The 24,204-nt window shown below is 44.2% G+C and overlaps 1 long non-coding RNA gene across 1 annotated transcript in view; it reads left to right on the top strand.

The window, feature by feature from the left end:
• The first annotated feature begins 967 nt into the window (after positions 1–967).
• The window catches only part of LOC309613644, a 40,623-nt gene continuing 17,386 nt past the window's right edge, over positions 968–24,204 (top strand). The window contains exon 1 of the long non-coding RNA XR_014235829.1: positions 968–22,745. This is a non-coding gene — a long non-coding RNA (uncharacterized lncRNA). The remainder of the gene's footprint in view (positions 22,746–24,204) is intronic.

Raw genomic sequence — 24,204 nt, 5'->3', positions numbered from 1 at the left:
TGGGCAGATCCCCTTTCTGGGTCATGATGTGGCAGTGGCTGAGATCCTCTTCCTGTGGCCTCAGCTCCACATGGCAACCCTCTCCTACAGTAACTCGCCTGCTCCTAGCTCCCTCAGGGCTAGGGCCAGTGAGGGTTTCCCTCAATTTCTAGTCCCTGGGCTACTAGCCCTGTGATCCTGGGAAAGTTACATCATCCCTCTACGCCTTACCATCCTGATTGTATATTGAGTGCAATAATGTTTTCTTCCTCATTGGATCATTGTAATGATTCAATGAGCTAATACATAGGAAGTGCCTAGAACAGTGCCTGGTTGTATAATGGGCGCTCAATAAGGGTTGGGTATTATTATTATTGTTATTTTATTACTGCCATTTCCTGTGTTAAACACTCTACTTGCAGTGTGTCATTGGATTTTATGAGGCAGGCACTCTGCTCAAACTGGTAAAGTGATGATACTAGTAAACTGTGATAAGTTATCAATATATCTAGAACAACCATTAAGGAAATCTCTACAAGGAGTTATACTTAAAAACACCATAGATAAATCAAAATGAAATACTAAAACTTGTTCAAGTAACCCACAAGAAGATCAAAAAAATGGAAACCAGAAAGAACAAAGAAAACAAAAAATGTCACACTTAAGCCCTATCGTATCAATAATTACATTAAATGTAGATGATCTAAATACACCAATTGAAACACAAGGATTGGCAGAGTGCATTTAAAAACATGTCCCAATTTTATGCTGTCTATAAGAAACTCACTTCAAATATAACTAGAGAGGCAGAAAGAAACCAGTAGCAGAATTCTTGGAACTTTAGCAAGGAAAAAAGAATATTGGGATGGGTGAAAAATAGGTATTAGTAGACTATTCTTCACTTCATGAGTTTCTTAAATCATATATGATGGTTGAAGCAAAAATAATCACATCAATGATGTGCTACTCATATGAAACAGTTCAGACAATTGTATTTTTAAAGTGGGAAGGGTAAAGGGAAGGCTTCTTACTTAACGTGCAGTGTTAAAACATTGATAGCAGTAGGCTAAGTTGTGTACACGCACACTGTAATACCTAAGCAACCACTGAGAAAAATATACAAAAATAAAACACAGTAAAACGTTATAAATAAATCAAAATGAAATTTTAAAAAACATTCAGAAACCCTCAGGAAGGCAAGAAAAGAGAAACAGAGGGAACAAATTGAAAATAAAAAATAAAATGGCAGGCTTTAGCCCTAACCCATCAGTAATTAAAGTGTAAATGGCCTAAATATATCAATTAAAAGAGAGAGGCAGAATGGATTAAAAAATACCAATCAAATACATGCTGTGTGCAAGAAACTCACTTCAAACATAACATAGGTAGGCTGAAAGTAAAAGAATGGAAAGTGTGATATAAACATTACTTTAATAAAAGCAGGAGTGGCTATGTTGGTATTTGATTAAGTAGACGTCAGAGCAAAGAAAATTACTAGAGATGACAAGGGACATTGTATAATGATAAGAAGATCAGTCCACCAAGAAGATACAATAATTCTAAATGTATGTGTGCCAAACAACAGAGCTTCAAATTACAGGAAGCAAAAACTGATGACACTGAAGAGAGAAACAGATAAATCCACAATCATAGATGGAGACTTCAACATCTAACATATCAGTATTTGACACCCTATCTCAGTAATTTCCATATCTCGCAGACAGAAAATCAGTGAGGATATAGTTAAACTGAACAGCACCATCAATCAACTGGATCTAATTGACATTTATAGACTACTTCATCCAACAACAGAATACACATCTTCCAAGCCCACATGGAACGTTTACCAAGGGAGACGACATCCTGGTTTATAAAGCAAATCTTAACACATTTAAAAGAATTCAAATCACAAATAGTATATTTTCTCACCATAATGGAATCAAACCAGAAATGAAATCAACAACAGAAAGACAACAGGAAAATCTTCAAACATATGAATATTAGTGCACTTCTGTATAACTCATGAGTCAAAGTGGAAGTCTCAAAGGAAATTTTAAAAATGCATAGAACTGAATGAAGATGAAACTACAACATATCAAAATTTGTGAGCTGCAGCTAAAGTCATACTGAGAGAGAAATTTAGAGTACTAAATGCGTACATTAGAAGTAAGGAAAGATCTCAAATCAGTAATCTAAGTTCCTACCTCAAGAAACTAAAGATGAGCAAAGTAAACCCAAAGTGAGCAGAAAGAAGAAAATAACAAAGAAAAGAGTAGGATTCAATGAAATTGAAGACAAAGACAACAGAAAAAAAAAATCAGTGAGACAAAGAACAGCTTCTTTGAAAAGATCAATAAAATTGACTAACTTCTCGGCAAGACTGACAAAGATAAAAAGAGAGAAGAAAGAAATCATTAATACCAGGAATAAAACAGAGTATCACTACAGACCATATAGCCATTAATGGGCTAATAAGGGAATGCTATGAAAAACTTTATGCTCATAAGTCCCATACTTTAGAGAAATGGACCCATCGTTCAAAACCACAAACTACCAGACTCAATCAAGATGAAATAGGTAACCTGAATAGTCCTAAAACTATTTATGAAATTGCTTTTGTAATTAAAAAGCTACTGAAAAAGAAATCTCCAGATCGTTTCACTGGATGATTTTATTTAACATTAAAAAAAAATTAACATCAAATTTACACAAAAAGTTTTCTGATGTTCCAGAAAATGGAAGAGGAAACACTTGCCAGCTCATTTTATGAGGCTGGTATTACCTTGATACCAAAATCAGACAAAAACAATACAAAAATAGAAAACTACAGGCCAATATCTCTCATGAATTTAAACACAGACTTTTCAAATATATTAGCAAATTGAATACAACAATGTATAAAGAGAATTTTATAACATAAGCAAGTGGGATTTTTTTCCAGGTATGCAAGACTGGTTCAACAGTCAAAAAAAAAAAAAAAAAAAATCAGTATCATCCAAACATATCAACAAGCTAAAAAAGAAGAATCATTTTAGTTGAAGAAATAGCATCCATTCATGATAAAGGTACCCAGCAAACTAGGAATAGAGGGTAACTTCCTCAGTCTCATAAAGAGCATCACAAAAACTCCATAGTTAATGTCATCCATGATGGTGAAAGACTGTATGCTTTTCCTCTAAGACCAGGAAGAAGGCAAGAAAGTCCATTTCGCCAATTTTATTGAGCATGATACTGGAATTTCTAGACAGTGCAGTAAGGCAAGAAAAAGAAATAAAACATATACAGATAGAAGAAATAAAACTGTCTCTATTTGCAAACGATGTGATTTCCTACAGAGAAAATCCCAAAGAATTTACAAAAAAACTCCTACAACTAGTGAGTTCAGAAAGGTCACAGGATACAAGACCAATACACATAAATCAATTGCATGTCTATATACTAGCAATGAAAAAATGGAAACTGAAATTAAAGCTGCAGTCTTGTTATACTTACTCCAAATAAAATGAAATACTTGAGTATAAAATTAATAAAATATGCACAAGATCTACATGATGAAAACTACAAAATGTTGATGAAAGAAATTAAAGAAGAACTAAATAATTGGAAAGAACCTCTTTTATAGCATGGAAGATTCAACATAGTGAAAATGTCAATTCTCTCCTAATTGATTTATGTGTTGAATGCCACTTCTACTAAAAATCCCAGGAGGTTTTTTGGTAGACATAGACAAGCCAATGGGCTTTCAACTCTATCTCTGCTGGTGCCATCAGGAAGGGAAGTTCCTACCTAGCCTCTTTCTGCTGGTGGGTGGAAGAACAGGATCTGTGGGGTCTGGGTGACTCTCTGCCACGGGTAGAGGGTTGGAAGAAGGTGGGCCTGGCTCACCTTCCATTGTTGAATGGAGGGCTGGGGGGACACCAGGTCTGAGTTACCCTCTGCCATTGGGTGGAGGGTCAGGAGATACCAGATTTGCTGGTCCTCCCATGGTAAGCAGAAGGGCCTGTATGCTGAGGGTGGATGTGGGGTGTGGGATAGGCCAACCCCCAGGCTGGCAGAGAGTGGAAGAGGATGACTTTTTAGCTGCCTGATTCAGAGGTATTTAATGTGGTCCCTGAACTACCCTAAATTGTGGAGATGATTCTCTAATCCTTATGTTTCTCAGTAGCCCCTGCTCCACTCCTTGGGAAACGTTCTGGGATGCTTGGCACTTAATAATGGGTACAAAGGGACCACCTAACAGTGGCTGTCCCTGGTGCCTTCAAATATTAGGCCACTGAATGGTAAAATATTATTGAGATAATTATCCAAAGTGCTCTACAAATGACAATCCAATCAGCAGGTGCACTCCAGGCCTCGTGGGCATCCTCTGGGGTTGGCTTTACAGCTCTGCATGACCCAGGTCCTGGGGATGGTGGTTGAATGTGTGTTGCATCCTGGGCAGATGGACACACAGACACGCACACACATGGACACACAGGACACCACATGGACACGCTGTCCTCCCCCAGGCCAGGCACTTTACAATCGACTCGTGGATCAGCCAATACTTAGAATCATATTAGAGTTTCAGGGAAAAGTACTAAGTTCAAATGAAATACATGTGTGCCCTTCCCACTTACCCCTCAGCCATGGCAGTTTTGCCAACATCGTGCATTTATGTCTGTAAACTTGGCTTGAAGGAGGCAGATGCTTCACGTGCAAATGTCCAACGTGCCATCAGCCAAGCCTTCCCGCCACCATCTCCTCTCAAGTTGCTTATGAGGACACTAAATTACACACCCAGACAGGCTGTTGTGATGTGTTCTCTCCTCCACACGTGGGGCAAGCACAGCTGAGAGAACCTCTCTCACCAGGTGAGTGGTCTTCAGTCTGTCCTCCCCACCCCATTTCTACATGGAATGAATGGCTTTGATTTAATTAAAACCTTCCAGTGGTTCTGTAATGGATAGTGGAGATGCAGTAAGAAATGCCCTTCGCTATTAACTACAAGATGAGAGTAACTCTTCCTGATCCATGGAGAGGTGCCAGGTGTCCTCCAGGGAAAACCCATCCTCCCTGCTTCTCTGACCCCAAGGGAACCCGCTCAAGAGCAGCCTCCTTTCTTTCTCTGCCCCAAAGGAAGGGAGAGCGGCACTGTGGGAAAGAGGCAGGGGACAGATGTAGGGGCACGCGGGAGGGTGTCCCGACATGCACAGATGTACAAATACCCAGAGTCAAACGTAAGCTGAATGTAATGACTTGGTTAATTAAATATTAACTTTTAACTCAAAAAGTGATTAAAACAAGCCACAGGAAAGGCTGTCCAGAGAGGAGAGGGGGCAGGGAATGATTCAGAACTTTCAGGAAGATGGGGGAGGAGAAAGGGGATTGTCAAAATGGGCTTGTCCTACTGTGTGCAGGGGATGTGGTCTTCAGTCTCTAGGCAGGTGGGGAATTGCAGACAGAGGTCATTGGGCAAAACTAGGATTTGTGGCTGTCTCCTTACTTTTAGACAGCATCTCTCCTCCCAGCTGCCCTCCAAGTGGACCAGGAGTTTCGGGCGCTCAGCAACTATTGATAGATTCTGTTCGTCTGAGTTTTTCTGGAACATAATGCAGTACCTGGCAAGAGGGAGCGCTCTATAAATGCTTGTAGAATGAATGGATGAACTACTGTACAAACAATGGCAGCGTGTGTGTGAGAACAGGCATGCATGTGTGCCTGTGAGCCTGTGTGTGTGTCCAAGGCAGGCAGACGCTGTGGATCCAGCTTTAGGTCAGGACTTCACTCACCAGCTCAGACACTCATGGGGTTGGAGGGTCTGCAAAGTGTTCTCTGGCCATGTTTTTTTCCCCATAATTCTCAGTAAACCCACGGTCTTCTGATTCAGAGAATTTGGCCTAAGTTTTCCAGGTTTCCTGCAGGCAGGTGCGGACTCCTGGCTCCTTTCGGGAGTTCAGGTCCCCCCCGGGAAACACAAGGGGCCTCAGGGACTCAGATGTCCCCCAGCCTGGGAAGTCACTCAGCCATGACTGAGCAGGGACCTGGGTGCGGCCTCAGTATAAGTCTCAGAACCTTCCACCTCCTGATTCTGCAGTCCCTGCCGGTCTCCAACCACACCGTCTGGGACGGCCTTTCTCCTCCGTGTCCCTCCCCACCCTGGTGGCATCTCTCGCCGTGATCATCCTGGTCCTGGCTGGATAATCGGGCTTTTCAGGCTCCTCACACCACTCCCCACCTCCTTGTTGGTTTAACCTCAGGGGACCTTTCCCTTGACACCCACAAGCCCCCTTTCCTCCTCCCGTGAGTTCCCTTTGTGCAGAACGCCCGTCTGGTTCTATCTACCTGCCTGAGCCAGAATGCTCTTCTATTTCAGGGACTCCTACACAACAGTTTTTAAAAAAATATCATTCCTGGTGTGTGTGTGTGTGTGTGTGTGTGTGTGTATGTGTGTGTGTGTGTGTTTATGTCCATCAAGATCTGAAATACACCTGGGCCGTTTTTGCCCAAGCACTTTTTGGCTGAGTTTGGGTTGCAGCGGAGGGATTTTATGAGGGTTGTAAAAGTCAATCTTTCACCAAGTCAAACAAATCGGCATATGCAACAGAAACGTTAAAAGTAGGGGAAACGGCTGTAGCCTGGCATGGACGTTCAGGAGAGGACGGGCACAGAGCTGGAGCAAAGGGGCTGTACCAGTTGCTTTTCAAGAGCAAAAGATGCTGCAGTCACCCTCAGAGGGTTGGATTCAAACTCCTCAGCTCCTGGAGTGGGGACTGTGTGCATGTTTTAAATAGAAATGCCAGGATCATCTAAAACAAACTCTTATGGTTAACTTTGCCTGAGCTTTAATTTAGACATAAGCTGTCTCATATGTAGGACTGTAATTGCATTAGGGAAAAAGAAAATCTGTTTATATGACTTGAGAAGTTATGATAATGAAAAATAACAGCATAACCTCCCATTAAGTCATAAGAAAGATAATTGTATTTCATGCTGCCTCCCTGGGCTGGCATGCTGACATAGAGATGGAATTATTTCGGCAAAATAGGGCTCATCTTTGCAGTGCAGTACCCATTTCCCCCCTTAATTACACCTAAGTGTATAGTCTGATTTATACTAACGCCCAGTGCCTAACAGTGTATCTTCATAAAGGGAGGGTTAGTTTGGGAGATGGGGAGAATTATGAACTGGTTTAATTATAGTCACCCATGAAGTGTTTTATGTGTGACCTCAGATAGGGATGGCGGTTACTCTAAATTCTCACTAGTGAAAGAAAACAGGGCCATGACCGGTTAAGACACTGCTCTGAGATCATAGATAAAGGTGGCAATTTGCTTGCTTTATTACCCACCAATAGTCCTCCTTTGGATAAGCAGACAAGGAAAATTAAACATGTGGATTTCACTGTGTGATGAAACAGACACGCAAGCATTAGTGCACATGTAATTGTGTATTATAAAGAGTAACGCCCTGGGCAGCACAGCTACAAATCTCCATGGGCAAAGTACAGCTTGTAGGTCTTTGGTGGATAATAGCTTTCTAGTGGGTTTGAAAAGCAGGGTCCATTTGACAATAAGCGCAATTCGATTTAGGTTTCTCTCTGTGACAGCATATCTTGTTTTACAATCACCTTCTAGGAAAATTCACTTATGAGATGATTAATGTGACTGCTGATTTAATAAAAGCAGAGCAGCCCCAGGGCCAAGATTCTAACTAACCTGACCCTGCAACTCCCTGGCCTCAGTTTCCTTGAATCCTTCTGGAACTTTGAGTCTCTGTCTTCCTCTTCTGCTTTTAAAGGCTCATGTGATTATATAGCGTACACCCGAATAACCCGGGATAATCTCATGGTATTACCAGGGTCCAGGGATGAGAGCATGGACATCTTTGGGGGGCAGTTATTCTTATTTCCACACGTGGATGCATTCTGAGATCACACCAGGCAGCCTTGGGCTCTGGTTTTGATTAGCTACACGTGGCCTGACTGTCTGGGACTCACGCAATAGAGATGAATGAAGAATGAGGCTTGTAATTACTTTCAAAAGACCCACAGCCTGGCTTCACCTTGCGATGAGTTACAGGACCCTGGAAACAGCGTTGGCGTCAAGGGTCTACAACCCGGGTTTAGAAGGGCTCGGGTTTGGTTTAATTCTGTCTTAAAATTCCTAATAATCTTTGAACAAGGGGCCCCGCAGTTTCATTTTGTGCTAAGAAACCTCTTCCTCACTCTCATTACAGTTGCTCAAACCCTTCTCGCAAAACTTTCGCCGGGGGGGGGGGGGCGACCTGGGGGACATTCCTGGGTCTGTGATGTGGAAGGGTGTGGGTTCTCATGGCAGCTCCTGGATGGTTGAGGATGACGGCCTTGGGGTCACGAGTGGGGCCTCAGCTGAATGAGACTGTAGGGAAAGCCAACCTGGATGTCCATCCCCAAAGGAGGGAGGCATCATTTTACTCAAGTATAGACAAAATCGGGGGCACTAAACAGAAACTGCCCCAGCCCAAAACTTATCAACAGAGCAGCCAGTGCTCAGTGACACCCTGATCAAACCCATCCTGAAGCAGAAGAAATGGATGGGATCGGAAGAAACTAATCAGGAGCCTCTTGGCCATTCTCTGACGATGTTCTATCTTTCACCAGGCTCAGATACTGAAATCATGACTTGGCTCTCAGGGTATGAGCTGAGCAGTAGTAAGACTTGTGTTGTTTAGCCAAGTCAATGGTGCTTGTGAATCCCACTGAGTGGGACCCTCCAGTGACACACCCAGTGATCAGACACTTGGGGAGCCTGTGTTTCTCAAAACCTGAGAGGGGGCAAACCTTGCTTCTTGGAAGGTAGCAGGTTCAGCTACATCACATTTGGGGCCCAATGCAAGATAAAAATGCAGAACCCTGTGTCCAAAAATTCTTAAGAATTTCAAGACAGTAATAGCAGAGCATTAAACTGAGCAAGGGCCCTTCTGAGTGTGGGGCTCCGTGAAACTGTGCAGGTAGCCTGCCCATCCAGCTGGTCCTGGAGGGTGAGCTCAGCATTTATAAATGTCTGGAGGTGATTCAGGTTCACGGTTAGTGAGAAGGAAATGTGCTTCAGCTCAGGAGAGACCCAGGTAAGATATGACTGTGGCATAAAGGGACAGATTTTCCTGTGGTTCTCACCCCAGCTCTGAGGATCCTGGAGGAGGCCATGATTACCTTGGTAATGACTCCATTGTTGGAATAAGTATGATTCCTCCTGGAGACCACTCTGTGGGGTCCAAGATTAATCAGATGCATAATACATTCTTGTGGATTTGTTAAAAAAAAAATTAGTATTTAGGGTTGAGCTTCCTGGGGTGTGGTGGAATGTAAGGGACCATCCCTGAGGCCTGGGAGAAAGACCTGGGAAACCAGGAATGGTGAGAATCTGCTCCTGAGAAGCTTACGAAGAAGTTGGGGCAGCGTGCCTCAGTTTCCCCACCTGCGAATCATGCAGGATGAAAGTACCTACCTCCTACACTGCTGTGAGACTTTAATGAGTTGGCAAATGAATCACAATGACAGGCGGTTCATAAAGCAAATAGACGTCGTCACTGCTTTTGCTGCTTCCCCTCCCACTCTTCTCAGATGGAGAGAGCACAGCAGCTGTTTAACCAGAGGTTTAAGAGTTCTCTGCACATAAGTGTGTAGCTTTGCCTGCCCATGACTCCCATCACCTGAATAAGGACCGTGTCCCACAAGGCTCTGAATTTCCAACGGTGCTAGAACAGAGTAGTCTTTAGGGGAAAAAGATATCTGAACTCCTGTGAAATCAGTGTTAAAGATGCCTCCTAGGTATCCAGAGCCTTGGGTCACAGATGAGGCTCAGGAAGTGGCACATCCCAGCCACTGTCATACGGCTCGCTGCTGATGGAGCCTGGACCAGAACCTGGCCTCCGGATATCAAGGCCCCTGCTTGCTGTCTATCCTCGCTGGCTGCTCAAGTGAGGGGCTGTTCTCACCAGCACAGCATCAGGTGGGCAGTAAGCTGGAGAAACCAGCACTTCGCCCAGGACAGAGACCAGGGCTGGAGCGTCTATGCTCAGAGGATTTCTGTGAGTCCAGCACAGCAGAGTGGGAGCAAGCAGGGCAGGCACGGACACCTACTTGCTTTGTAAAGCCCACTGGGAGGGAACCATGGCACAGCGACAGCCTGCCTAGTGGCCCTGATCCCACTATACACATCACGTCTGTCCTAGTCCAGCCCCAGCAGGTGGCCCTGTCTGGACCCTGCCGGTGAGTCCAGCATTTTATTATCAAGCTCTCCTTCTCCATCAAGCTCTTCCTTCACACTTGGCCACATACTCGCAGATCTCCGAGGACAACTGGCTTTTTCTTATGTGTTTATGCCTTCGACAAAAGCGGAATTCTAGCATCAGAAAGAATAAAATACCCAGGAATAAATTTAACGGAGGAGGTGAATGACCTGTGCTCTGAAAACTACAAGACATTGATGAAAGAAATGGAAGATGACACAAACAGATGGAAAGATATACCGTGTTTGTGGACTGGAGAAATTAATATTGTTAAAATGAACATACTCCCAAAGCAATCTACAGATTCAATGCAATCGCTATCAAAATACTAATGGCATTTTTCATAGAACTAGAACAAAGAATCTTAACGTTTGTATGGAAACCAAAATACCCCAAATAGCCAAAGCAATCCTGAGAAAGAAGAACAAAGTTGGGTATCATGCTCTCTGATATGGTAATCAGAACAGTATGGTATCGGCACAAAAACAGACATAGATCAATAGAACAGAATAGAGAGCCCAGAAATAAACCCATGCTTACTTGGTCAATTAATCTACAATAAAGGAGGCAAGAACACACAACAAGGAAGAGACAGCCTCTTCAATACATGGTGTTGGGAAAATTGGACCACTAGATGCAAAAGAATCAAAATGGACCCCTTTTTTATACCATACGCAAGAAATAAACTCAAAATGGATTAAAGACTTAAATGTAAGACCTGAAACCATAAAACTCCAAGAAAACATAGGCAGTAACCTCTGACATTAGTCTTAGCTGTATTTTTTTGGATATGTCTCCTCAGGCAACAGTAACGAAGAAAGCAAAAATAAACAAATGGGACTACTTCAAACTAAAAACTTTTTGCACAACAAAGGAAACCATCAACAAAATGAAAAGGCAATCTACTGAATGGGAGAAGATATTTGCAAATGGTATATCCGATCAGGGGTTAACATTCAAAATATATGAAGAACTCATACAAGTCAACGTCAAAAAACCCTAACAATCCAATTAAAAAATGGGCAGAAGACCTGAATAGACATTTTTCCAAAGAAGACATGCAGATGCCCAACAGGCATATGAAAAATGTGCAACATCGCTAATCATCAGGGAAATGCAAATCAAAACCACAGTGAGATATCACCTTACACCGTCAGAATGTTATCAAAGAGACAACAAATAACAAGCGTTGGTGAGAATTTGGAGTAAAGGGGACCCTTGTGCACTGTTGGTGGGAATGTGAATTGGTGCAGCTGCTATGGAAAAGAGTAAGGAGTTTCCTCAAAAAATTAAAAATAGAACTACCTTATGATCCAGCAATTCCACTTCTGGGTATTTACCTGAAGAACATAAAAACACTAATTAGAAAAGATATATGTATCCCTATGTTCATTGAAGTATTATTTACAATAGCCAAGATATGGAAACAACCCAGGTGTCCATCAACAGATGATTGGATAAAGATGTGGTATATATATATATATATATATATATATATATATATATATATATATATATATACACAATGAATATTACTCAGCCATAAGAAAGTATAAAATCTTGCCATTGTGACAACATGGCTGGACCTAGAGAGCATTATGATACATGAAATAAGTCAGAGAAAGACAAATACCGTACGATTTCACTTATATGTGAAATCTAAAAACCAAAACAAATGAACAAACAAAACAGAAAAGATTCATAGATGCAGAGAACAAATTGGTGGTAGCCAGAGGGGAAGGGGGAGGGGGATGAGTGAAATAGGTGAAGGGGATTAAGCGGTACAAACTTCCAATTATAAAATAAATGAGTCACAGGGATGTAATGCACAGTATAAGGAATATAGTCAATAATACTGTAATGACTTTGGTGACAGATGGTTAGTAGACTTACAGTGGTGAGCGTTTAATGTACTTAAATGTCAAATCACTTTTACACGCCTAAAACTAACATAATAATGTACATCAACTATACTTCAATTTAAAAAAAGCTGGATTCTACACCAAGATGTTAAGTCCTGGGGAGGCAACAAGGAACAGGACAAGCTCAGCCCTCCCAAGTTTTCTAATGTGGGCACTAGCATTTTAAGGGATGGGGGTGTGGGTAGGAGCCTTACTGCCTACACCTGGGGCAGACTCCGTCCACCACCCCTCACTTACTTACTATACCCTTGAATTGTGGGATTCTTAGGAAGTACATAGCAGTTACTTGTTATTCCTCCAACATGTGAGACATAGTCCTGCCCCAGGCCCTTTGCACTTGCTGTGCCCTTTGCCTGGAGCTCTCTTTCCTCATATAAAAGCTTGGCTCATACCTCCACTTCCTTCAGGTCGATGCTTGGCTGTCACTTCCCTGACTACCTGATTAAAAAGGACACCCCTCCCAAGGATACCTTTTACTGTTTTCCTTTCCCCCACCGCCCTGATCACCACCTGATGGGCTGTGTGTTGTTCCTCATCTGTCTTCTTAACACAGCCCATTAGGGCAGGGCTTTGTTGATTTTGTTCATTGCTGTTTCTCTAATGACTGTCCCTTTAAAAAGCTCAACAAACATTGAATGGATCGAAGAGCGTTCTTGTGTGTGCATTCTATTCTTGCCCTGTGCAAGCTGTGTGACCTTGGATGAGTTATTGACTCTCTCTGAGCCTCAGTTTCTTTTTCTGAAAACAGAAACAAGGCCAACCACAAAGCGACTGAGCCAGTTAACCCAAGCAAGAGGTGAGAACACCTATTCCCTGCAGGGGACATGGTGGGTATCATCTCCCTCCCCGCTTTCTCCCCAACAGCCCCTGATTTATTTTTTATTTTTATTTTTTTAACATCTTTATTGGAGTATAATTGCTTTACAGTGGTGTGTTAGTTTCTGCTTTATAACAAAGTGAATCAGCTATACATATACATATATCCCCATATCTCCTGCCTCTTGCATCTCCCTCCCACCCTCCCTACCCCACCCTTCTAGGTGGTCACAAAGCACCGAGTTGATTTCCCTGTGCTATGCGGCTGCTTCTCACTAGCTATCTATTTTACATTTGGTAGTGTAGATAAGTCCATACAGCCCCTGATTTAATTCAGGAGGATCATCTGCTCCTGCCTGGACTCAGGGTTCCTTTCCACTCACCCCACCCCAACCTGGCCTCAGAGAACATCAGGCAGCTGAGCAGAGCAGAAGAAACAGGCTGGGAAACAGGCTGAATTCATTTCCTGCCTTCCCAGCCAAGTGCTATAAGAATGTGGACATCCATTACCTCATTTGCCTTACAAAGACCAGGTGACAACCCAGATGGATGGAGATCTGAGCCTCTCTCCTTGTGTAAGTGAGGAATTGGGCACCAAAATCCAGGACAGGAAGGAAGGAAGGTTGGTTTACATCTGAATGACCCTGGGGGAAAAGACCCACTGGCAGCTAACGTAAACACACCCACAGCAATTGCCGGGAGCCTTCCCTCTCCTAGGGATGAGGACACCTAGACTATTCGGCAATGACCCTGGGGTTTCTTGCCACCTTCAGGGATGTGAAGCGTGGAATCACCACCCCGTCCCCCTTCCCCACTACCCCTCTCCTGCTAGCAGGTGGATCCAGCACACATTTTAACTCTAATCTCAACTTAAACAGCAGCTGCTGTCGTTAACAGGGGACCCCTATCTTTTTACATGTTATTGTAGATCAGTTGCCCGCCGCTGCAATAAAAACTCTCAATGGGTTCTCTGGGATTTCTAAATCAGCGCTGCAGAGAGGCTGGTGGAGAGGCTGCAGAGAGGCTGGCCTCCTGAGATCAACCTCTCCCCGCCAACATCATCTCAAGAAGGGAAGCGGCTTCCCTGCTATGAGGTCGATGGGAGCGCACACACCATGGCCACCTAGCATCCCCCAGCATCCTTTAGTCCGGATGCTGAAACACCTACCAGCTTTCTTTAATGACTTTTTGGTTCTCAACATGGTTCTTGTAATTATGGGGCCGAGGAGAGGGGGCAGATGGTCAGATATTAGATCAGCGATCATCAAATTGGAGTACTCAGACCCCCGGGGGCACATGGTGACTTTGTAAGGGTTCACAGGCACAGACGGTTTTAAGAGAATCAATTTCCAGACCCTCGACTGACGTGTGTTCCCTGTGGGTTCTTCTTTTCCACATCCTCTTTTACAAATTCCCTTCTCTTACTTTATAAAAGAAAGATTGATAGGTCAGGATTCCGGCAGGAATCAGATGGCACTCACACTGGCTAATTGGAGGGGAGTTCCACATAGGTGCTATTTAAAACTTGTGAGCAGGATGGAGGGGAATTACAAAGGCTAATGCAGGGCCCTGGCTGGTACGAGTGGGGCCCCAGGCAAGGTGAGCGGAGGGAGGTATCTGGGATTTGAAGACTGGTGGGCTCTCTAGGGTGGGGCCTCCAGCCAGGAGCTGTAACCTGGTGTGGATGCAGGCAGCTGGGGCTACACCACCGGGGGATCCACTGGAATGAAGACCCCCCCCCACTTCCTCATCTCCCACTGGTTCTCTCCACCCATTGGCAAACTCATTCAAAAGCCAGAAAGCAAGGCAGCCTATTTCCGTGGAAGGCATTCAAAGGGTTGGGTGACATAACAGAAGTTTGTCAATTCCCATCTATTTATATGATCAAGGTTCACCATGCTTACATCAATGAAACTAAAAAAAAATTTTTTTAAAGGAGGATAGCATTGATGCTGAAACTTGTCTCTTTACAAAACAGTATTCATTCATGAATACGTGAATTAATTGAAAAACAGCCCCACCCACAATAGTTATTGTTTTAATCAATTGTGCACTACTCACAATTGTAATAGTCATGTATTAAACATTTGAAGTGTGATGGTCACAGACATTTGTAAATGTTTTTTGTGTTAGTGATGATCAATGAAAAATTTCCAAGCATAAAAATATGACACATCCCCATCAAATCCTGCAAGGAGAGGGCAAGTTTGAAAGAAAACAGAATAATGTAAAATTTCCACCAGGTAGAGCCGAGTTTCTCATGTACTTTTCAAATCCGTGATGGTGGATATCAAATCACTATGGTCCTGAGTTTCCACCGGACATACCTGAAAAGTGATCTAACAGTTTTCTTTCAGTATATGAACATTAAATATTACTGATGCAATGGTTTACATGTATGTTTAAAAATTAGGTGTTAAAAATGTAAGAGGGGGTACGTGGATTTTTAAATGCAAAAGGAAATGGAAGGGATGAATTCGGAGGATTCACCAGGGGTCAGATGTTGATGTGGGCCCTTCATGTGGCTGGGAAATCAGGGGATGGAAAAAAATAAGGATCTAGATGTCCAGGACAGCCCTCTTAAAGACCCTGATGACAAGGAATAACGTGATGTCAGAAGAGAAGATCGCTGGGGTCAGAATAGATTTCCTAGAGACTTCCAGAGCTCAAAACCAGAATGGGATTTGAATAGGTCGGGGGAAAGACTTCCCGGACTTTTAGAAAGAGGAAATTGGCTTAAAGACCCTGAGATCCTCTCTTTTGCAATTAGCAACAGCAAAACAGTAATGTTACAATTCTATGTTTATCGAGCACTTATATTTTCCAGGCACTGGGCTAAGCAATATCTATTTATCTGTATGTATATATCCCACTCAGCCTAATCCCTGTAAGGAGAGACTTTATCATCACCCTCCTTGCCACCGCCCCCACCCCAGAGAATCCATCTTCGTTGTTATTAATAGCCATACTGAGAACTCTCCAGGGACTTGCTGTCCACCAACTTGGAACACTTAGCATTTGTGGGAACGTGTTCACAGATGGCTCGCTGTTGATTTACAATCCAATTTTCAGATTGTGAAGCAAAAAACGTTTTCTGCTCTGTTAGTCTGTCAGCTGCTGCTGGCAGGCGACAAGGAAAGGCTCTTCCCCATCAGACACTTGGCTGGTGGCTCTGAGGGCCACCAGCTGTTCCGACTTGGAAAGGATGGGCATGTAGAGCAGAAGGTCCTAACCACGCATCTGTCAGGGGGCTTGGTCGCTGGGGTCCACTCTATTTAAGCAGGAAAGGAATTTAATAAGTGGCTCCGCGACTCTCTGGGAAGGACAGCAAATCAGGTTTCTCGGAGTCTATGCAGCCGGGAATAATGTCTCACATTGTGGAGCTCTGCAGTGTGGACCCTGAGCACTGTATTCGAGAGCTGGATTCCAGCACTTTGGTCCCAGCTGCCTCTGGAAATAAGTCACGGTGCCCCCATCCCCAGAACAGAATCGTCACAAACCCTGCTCTCTACATCAGGAGCTCCTGGGGGCGGGGGGAAGTCTCCACGTGGGTGCTGCATGTGACTGCTCTACCTGCAGGAGAGGCTGCAGGTTTCCAGCTTCCACCTTCGCGATGGGATGGCGGCTAGGATGGGAAGTTCCCCCAAACACAGGCAGTGTGTTTAGATATGCGTGCCAAGTTCCATCTGCCTCTAGGAGGATTAAGTCACAAGCCACTGCAGTCGCTGACCTTCAACACCCCCTGGGAGGAATTCAGGATGGAGATCAGGAATGAGGTACCCTGTACCCTGGGCAAAACTGGCAGAACAGGCCTTCAGATAATTAGGTATTTTCAAGAGGAGATTTTATGAGCCCAGATTCTTTCGTCTTCTCATATCTAGAAAAGCTCTAAAATCATTGAGACACTTGCTCCTTGTGACTAGCAGCAAGTCTCTGACAACACGTGTGCTTGACTGCGTGCATCCCCCTTCCCCAAATCACACACATGCTGACCTCCTTCAGTGCCGTTTCTCAGAGCTGTCTGAGATGCTGTCCCCGGGGCTATAGTCCTCCTTTTGCCCCAAGTAAAACAATTCACAACTCTCAAGTTGTGCTTTTTCTTTTTTTCAGTTGACATGCAGGGCAGCCAAAACCCTGCCAAATGTCTCCTCTGAACAGGAAAGTCCTGACCTTTCTCTCACACAGTGTTCTGATTTCAACTGTATTTGCAGTTCTTCTGAGGACAGTCTTGTCAGGAAGAACTCTTGATTATTTCTCAAACACTCTCCATTTCTGAATCCATTGGGCGCTTTGGTCACAAACAGGAGAAACTGGGTCTAGTTAACTTAAGCAAAAAAAAAAAGAAGAAGAAGAAGAAGGAGCTATATTGGAAAGATAAAGGAAGGTCATCAGGTGAAACAAGTCTGTGAATCTAGTTTTTGGAATGAGGGGAAACATGGAAGCTTCAGGACTCTGGATATTAGGGACTGCAGCACAATATGCGGTCCTGCTTGCTTCGTGGCACTTATCACCACCTGAAATTACCTGTTTGTGGGCCCTTTGTTTTCTTTTCTGTCTCTCAGGCTGGGCAGAGACGACAGCTACTCTGTTCACTGACTCCACTGCCAGCGTAGAGCCCGGATCAAGGCCAGGCACCGGGGAGCACTCAGGAAACGATTGATGAGAAAGTATACAAATGAGCAAATGAAGATGAGTTGAGCTCCAGGATTCCCAATTCTCATCTAATTCTCATCTAACTCTAGAGTTCTAGGACTTGCAGGACCAGTACATGCAGATCCAAAAGGGAATAAAGTTGGAGACATTTGGAAGCTGGCGAAATAACCATCCCTCTGGTTTCCTCTTGTGTTTAGACTCAATCCACCCGTCCATCCCCCAGGAGATGTTCATCAGCTTTTCTGGAAGAAGGTGCCTCCTGCTTGCCATAGGATATTTTCAAAGTGCCAGCAGATTAGTTGATGGAAAGGCTCAGGTCTTAGAGGATATTGGCTGTCACTCTACGGGGAACTGTCATTTTTCCTCAATACAGAGGAGCTGTGACCTGGGACAGAAAACCCTGAGAAACTGTAAATGTAAAACACACAGGGTGCTTAGGTAGAGGTATCTGAATTAGATCAAATTTCCCCCCCACCCCGAGTTCAATTTGGAGGCATTAATAAGAAGCCCAGTTTTTTAATGATCTCATATTTGATTAAAGAAATGCTATAAATACCTGTGTTAAATCCAACTGCTGTGACTGTTAAAAAATGTCACAAGGTTGTTTATTCCTATGGCTTGCTCAGAAAGCAACCTATACTTGACAAACCCTGGTGAGCTATTTGTAAGAAACTGCACAGAAATGAACAATATTAAATTAGGTGCCCGTTTATTCCTCCAAGCTAACCATATTCTTTGCTTTACCCTGAAATTCTTTCCCCAAGTTTATCCACATTGTTTCTTTCCAAGTAAAACTTATTACATAAATTCCTCAGGGCATTTTTTTCCCCTTTTCTTTGTCTTTTCTTGACTCTGGTTAAATAAACTATTGATTTTGTTTTCAAGGTAATTTAAGGAGGTAATATAGTTCCGATTTGATAAGTATAACCTTAATGCATTCAGAGTAAACACATTTTAGGGGTTCAATTAAAGCTCATTTTTAAAAAAAAGAAAATCAAATCAATCAGATGATGATTGACTGTCATGGGGATTTGGGGTGGGCTGGATGAGCATGGAGTTGCATGTTAATAATGCAGAGACAAGTTATCAAAAGGGAAGTGAATATTAGTGGCTGGGGAGGCTATTCCAAAGACACGTGCTCTTCAAGGATGAATTAATACTCGGTTTCTTGGAGTGAACGAAAATAAACTGCAATTTTTGAGAAGCCAACAACGCTTATTCTAGATGGGCCAAGAAAGACTCCGGGTTTCCAGACGTGTCACCATTCAAGCATCTGAGCGCCCTGGTTCATGTCACCTGTGACACCAGATCGCCAGGGTCAGTGGGCACAAGGGCCAGAACTGCCCATTGCAAATAGCCCCTCTTTTGCTTGCACGAGGAAATACCTAGTATCCACCCACTGGTTGCTCTATAAATTGTGCTGTAGCCTCAGGCCAAAAGCGATAAAACTGTGTCTCAGAGTTTTCATGGAAACAAACGTGTGGTTTGTGTGTATATTTTCATATTATAAGTATTATATTACATTACATTACCCGTGTATCTCTGTTCTCATTTTACAAATGTGGAAACTGAGGCGCAGAGAAATTAAGCAACTTTCCCAAGGTAAGTGGTGGGTCAAGTACATGATAGGATTGACCTTCATCACTCTGTGAATTGGGGGTGGCGTGTGCCTGGCTCTGGCCAGTGGAATGTGACAGAAAGTGTGTGTCACTCTGGGGGGGATGTCACCGTGATCCAGGATGTGTTTTGTTTTCTTGCCGTGGTGACACATTCTAGATACTGAGAAACTGCCACCTTGGGTCTGTAAGTGAGGGTCTCGTGGAGTGGCGATGCCCACTGCCTTGTCGTGGATGTAGATCTGAGCAGAGATAATAAACGTCGTTGCTTTAAGCTACTGCGATTTGGGTTTTTTCCTTACACGTTATGGCAGAATTACATCAGATATCAACGGGAACTTTAGCCTCATCTAAATGTTTTCATTATTTTTTAATAAAGGAATATATGCACATATCACTTGTGTAATTAGTTAATAAGACGAACCCTCAGATGCTCTGATGGCAGTAGAATTAACCTTTACTCTGTAACCCTAGTAAATTAAGGCATTCTAGATATGCGTTTTCAATGGCTAATGATTAATGACTAAAATTTCATTTTATATTTAAAGAATTTGGTTATACTGGTGTGTACTGCTCTGTTCTTTTACCTCTTCTGATATATTTTAAGGTAAGATATTCAGCTGCCTCCTTAAAGGGCAATTCAACTTCTTAGTTTGTTCATGTCAAAGAAATCTTTTGTTACCAAAGGCTTCTAGAGCAACTTTTCTATGCTGGGCATGTAAATGCTGTGCAAATATTAACTCATTAAAATTTGGCAATAACCCTTTAAGTATTATTATTAATTAACTCTCCCAGAGTTAGTGGGTAAGGAAGCCAGGATTTGGCCCATGGAAATGTGTAGGGTACAGAGTGCCCACCTTCAATTATTCCTCCGTTGTTTGGCACCCAGGGATCTAGAATAGCTCCTCAATAATTACTTGCTAAGTGAATGAATGAATTTCACTTTACAAAGTCCATTCATTCACATTCTTTCATTTGAATGTCACAGCAATCCATTGACCATTGAACAAATGTGTCATTAGTATCCCCAAGTCACAGGAAAGAACCGAGTCTTGGCAAAGTGACAGGCAAAGTTACCCCGCTAGGAGGTGGCAGAGCTGGGCCTCTGATACAAGCATCTTAACTCCTAGTTCACGTTCTTTCCTCCTGCGCTCAGTTCAGAAAACTGATAGCCCCAGGCTGAACCCAGACCACAGGCTATTGAATTTTTAAATTAGTTGGCAGACTCCAGATAAAACACCCAGATTTCTAAGCTGTCTTTCAAGAAAGAGGGAGATCTGGCTGCATGGGGCCTCACTCCTGTAGGGAGACATCTGCTGGGCCCCCGTGGCCTGCTAGGTCCCACTGACCCTCCCGGCAACCTCGGGAGACGAGGAATTAGCAGTCTCCCTTTACTGATGAGGAAACTGAGACTTTGGAAGGTCCGTGGTCACAGATGGAGGCAATGGTGTCACTCTCGTAGGTATGGCTCTGGGGCTGCCCTTTAGATGGTACCCGTGCTGAGACCAAGCCTGCCCAGGGCCCGGAGTGTGGACAAGAGAAGGTATGAAACAGGCCTCGGAGTGGGGAGTTTCCTTTTGACTGAGATTCCCAGGAATGGAGAGAAATACTTTTCCCTCTTAAGAGATCCCCGCCCTCACTAACTCCCCAGCTGGTGAGGAAGAAAGAGCGGCCGCTATTCCACGCCCCAAAACAGATGAGAACAAAGAAAAGGTTTTCTTCCTCTCCAAGGACGGATAATTCTGCCTCTTCATCTAAGATGGCAGAAACGTGGAGGTCTGCATTTTTACCGTAATGCCCCCTCTCTTCTGCTGTTTGAGGAGTGTTCTGCTTTTTCTCTGCTACATGGCAAAAATCAGAGGGAGGTCTTGAACTGCCCCTTCAAGGGACCCTGCCTGTCTCAGGAACAGAAGGAGCATTCCTTCCAGAAGGAACATGGTCCTTCCTCTGTGCATGAGGAGGAAGAGAGCTCTGGTGTCTCCTCCTCTTCTTATAAGGACACCAGTCCTATGGGATGAGGGCCTCACACTTACGACCTCCTTCCAGGCCGCATCTCCAAATGCAATCACATTGGGGGGTTAGGCCTTCCTTCTTTCCTGCCTTCCCTCACTCCTTCCTTTGTCCGCTGCAGGTGTGCACTGAGTAACTACTATGTGCCAGACACATAGAGCAGAACATAAATAGAACCTACTCAGCCCTCGTCATGGGGCTCACAGTTCCTGGGGGAGACAGACCATATACAGGCAAACACAGAGTCTACTGTCAGCTGGTTTATGTGTTTCCAAAGAAAAATAAAAACAGTAATAGTGACTGTGATAGGAGTATGGTGAGTTATTTCAGAAAGGCACTGGGAAATGTTTCTCTGAGCAGCCCTGTCACAAACACATAGTTGATGAGAAATAGAGAGCCAGGCCAAGACCCAGAGAAGGCACATTCCAGGCAGGGGGAAATTGCCTGTGCAAAGGCCCTGAGGCAGGCGTGACTTTGTACTGTGATTGGCGGGGAGGAGGTGTAGCCAGCACAGAGTGGGTGAGGGGAGAGAAGCAGTGAGTTCGCCTCTCTGTGCCTCAGTTTCCACTTCTGTAAAAGGGGAGGGACCTTTCTCAGGACACCCGCCTCCAGCGTTGTGGTGAAAGTTACTTAAGTTAGGACACATTATGCTTAGAGCAGTACTTGCCACATAAGTGCTCCATAAGTATCTGTCACATGAACAAATACATGGGTGGATTCAAAGTACCCTCCCAGGTTTGTACTAGAGATAGGACCAGAGCTGGACAAGTTGTTTTTTCCCTCCTGAACAACCTCCAAATGGAGATTATTCCCACTGATTTACCCCTTTAACTTGAAACAGTTGCTGAAATTCAAACTGCTGGTGTGATGGGAAGCAGGTTTTGTTTGCTTTAGTCAAAGGCAGCATGAGGCAAGCTCGAGCCTGTGGCTTCTGGGGCAGACGCTACCGCCTACCGTGTCACCTCGGGCAAAATACGCCTCCGCCTGCCTGATCTGTCAAATGAGACTAGTCTTGTTGGCAGGATTGAAGTCGATATATGGAAGGGGTTGAGGACTCACAGAGTGAGTGTGCCGGAGCGAGGTGGGCAGATAACGCCCCCCAAAGATGTCACAATCCAATCCCCAGAACCTGCGAGTATGTGACCTTCCATGGCAAGGGGGAACTGAAATTGCTAATCAACTGACTTTGGGAGTGGGCAGATTGTCCTGGATTTTCCAGGTGGACCCGATGGAAGCACAGGGTCCTTGAGAGCGGAGGAGGGAAGCAGAAGAATGGCAGAGAACACGTGATGACGAAAGCATGGTCAGAGATGCAATGGGAGGACCCAACCCACACTGCTGGCTTTGAGGATGGAGGAGGGACCCTGAGCCAAGAAATGCAGGAGCCGGAAAAGACCAGGAAGCAGCTTCTCCCCTAGAACCTTCGCAAAGGAGCACAGCCCCACTGACACGTTGATTTTATGAGAAGACTCATTCTGGACTTCTGACCCCCAGAACTGTAAGAGATCACTGTGTGATGTCTTAACTACTAAGCTTATAGTGAGTTGTTAAAACAGCCATAGAAAACTAACAACCAGCTATAACATCCAATTCACAAGGACCGGGATTTCTAACTCTTTTCCACTACTGTTTTGCCAACACTTACAACACTGCCTAGAACTTAGTACCTCCTTAGTACACACTTGGTCAATAAATGGGTAGATTACATAGCTAGGTAAATTTAAGCGTTTCACCCCAGGCCACAGTGCTCAATTTGCAGTGGGCCTGTGACCTGCCCATCCCCCTAGAAAAGCTACTTGGGGTTTATTGCTAGGAATGTTGGGGCAAAAAGAGCTCTCCTTTGGATGTAGCGCCATGTGGCCCTAATGACAGGGACAGCCACTGGTGCTACCGTGATGGGGGCCAGCGGGGAGCAGGGTATAAGCAGTGGGTGTGAGGGACGAGGTGTTGGACAGAGCAAAGAACAGAGAAGCAGAAAAATTCCTGGGATTTGAGCCCAGTAACAAGTTGAACTCTCCCACAGTCAGTTAGAAAGGGAAGGGCTAGGTTCGGCATTAAACGGAATGTTGATTCTGAAAGCTGCAGAGCTTGAAAAGAATCTGTTTCCTGAGCAAAATTATGTGAGGGCAGGGAAACATGAGCTGGTTTCTAATCAAGATCACTTGTCTGCACAAACTCTCACGCACAGAGTTAAGAGTGATCCCAACGCACCCCTGCATAGGACTTCTGTTTGCAAAGCGTTTTAAAAAATTTTTTAATTCCCGTCAAGGCAACTCTTCTTAATAGCATGTACACGGGGTAGAGAGGGAAACTGAGGCTTGGGGAACTCACTCATTTAAAAGATACTTATGGGGGGTACAGCAAAAGAGATGAAGACAAGCCCTAGTGGGGGAGCCAGGCAATAATCGAGGTATCAACAGATAGAAGATGAGGCGGCCCAAGTCACTCAGCTTGGTGAGGGAGTGGGGCCTTGAGCTGGGATTCCCAGGGCAGTTGGGTCAGCTACTCTGGTCTCCTCACTGCAGACAGCGGTGGAGGTGCCATGGGGCAGACTTCTCCAGGACACCCCAGGCTGCCTCTGTGGTCACAGACTGACCCAGGGGTTCACTCCCATCCTAGCATCGCTTTTAGAAAAAAAGTCAAAAAATTGTTTTCTTTTGAAAAAAAAAAAAGTTCAGTTCCCTATTAGTGGCTCTGGAATTCTATAGCAAAGGACTATTTGGCTTGAAAAGGATTTGAGAGAAGCTTTCATCGCCGATGAGCATTTTCCCCTCCCGCTGCCGCACCAGGTTCGTTTATGCCTGATGTGCAGCAATCCCAAACCCTGAAACGCCGAGGTTTGCAGCAGATGGCTTATCTGCAAGACAACCAAGCATGACGACGAAAGGACCAATCTCAAATCCACCTCCCGAAGGCCAAGGGCTGGGGTATTTATGGGTCAGGGAATAAAGCAGCAG

Source organism: Balaenoptera borealis (genome assembly GCF_965194805.1).
Source record: "Balaenoptera borealis genome assembly, chromosome: 16".
Lineage (NCBI taxonomy): Eukaryota > Metazoa > Chordata > Mammalia > Artiodactyla > Balaenopteridae > Balaenoptera > Balaenoptera borealis.
This window is presented reverse-complemented; position numbering and strand designations above follow the sequence as displayed.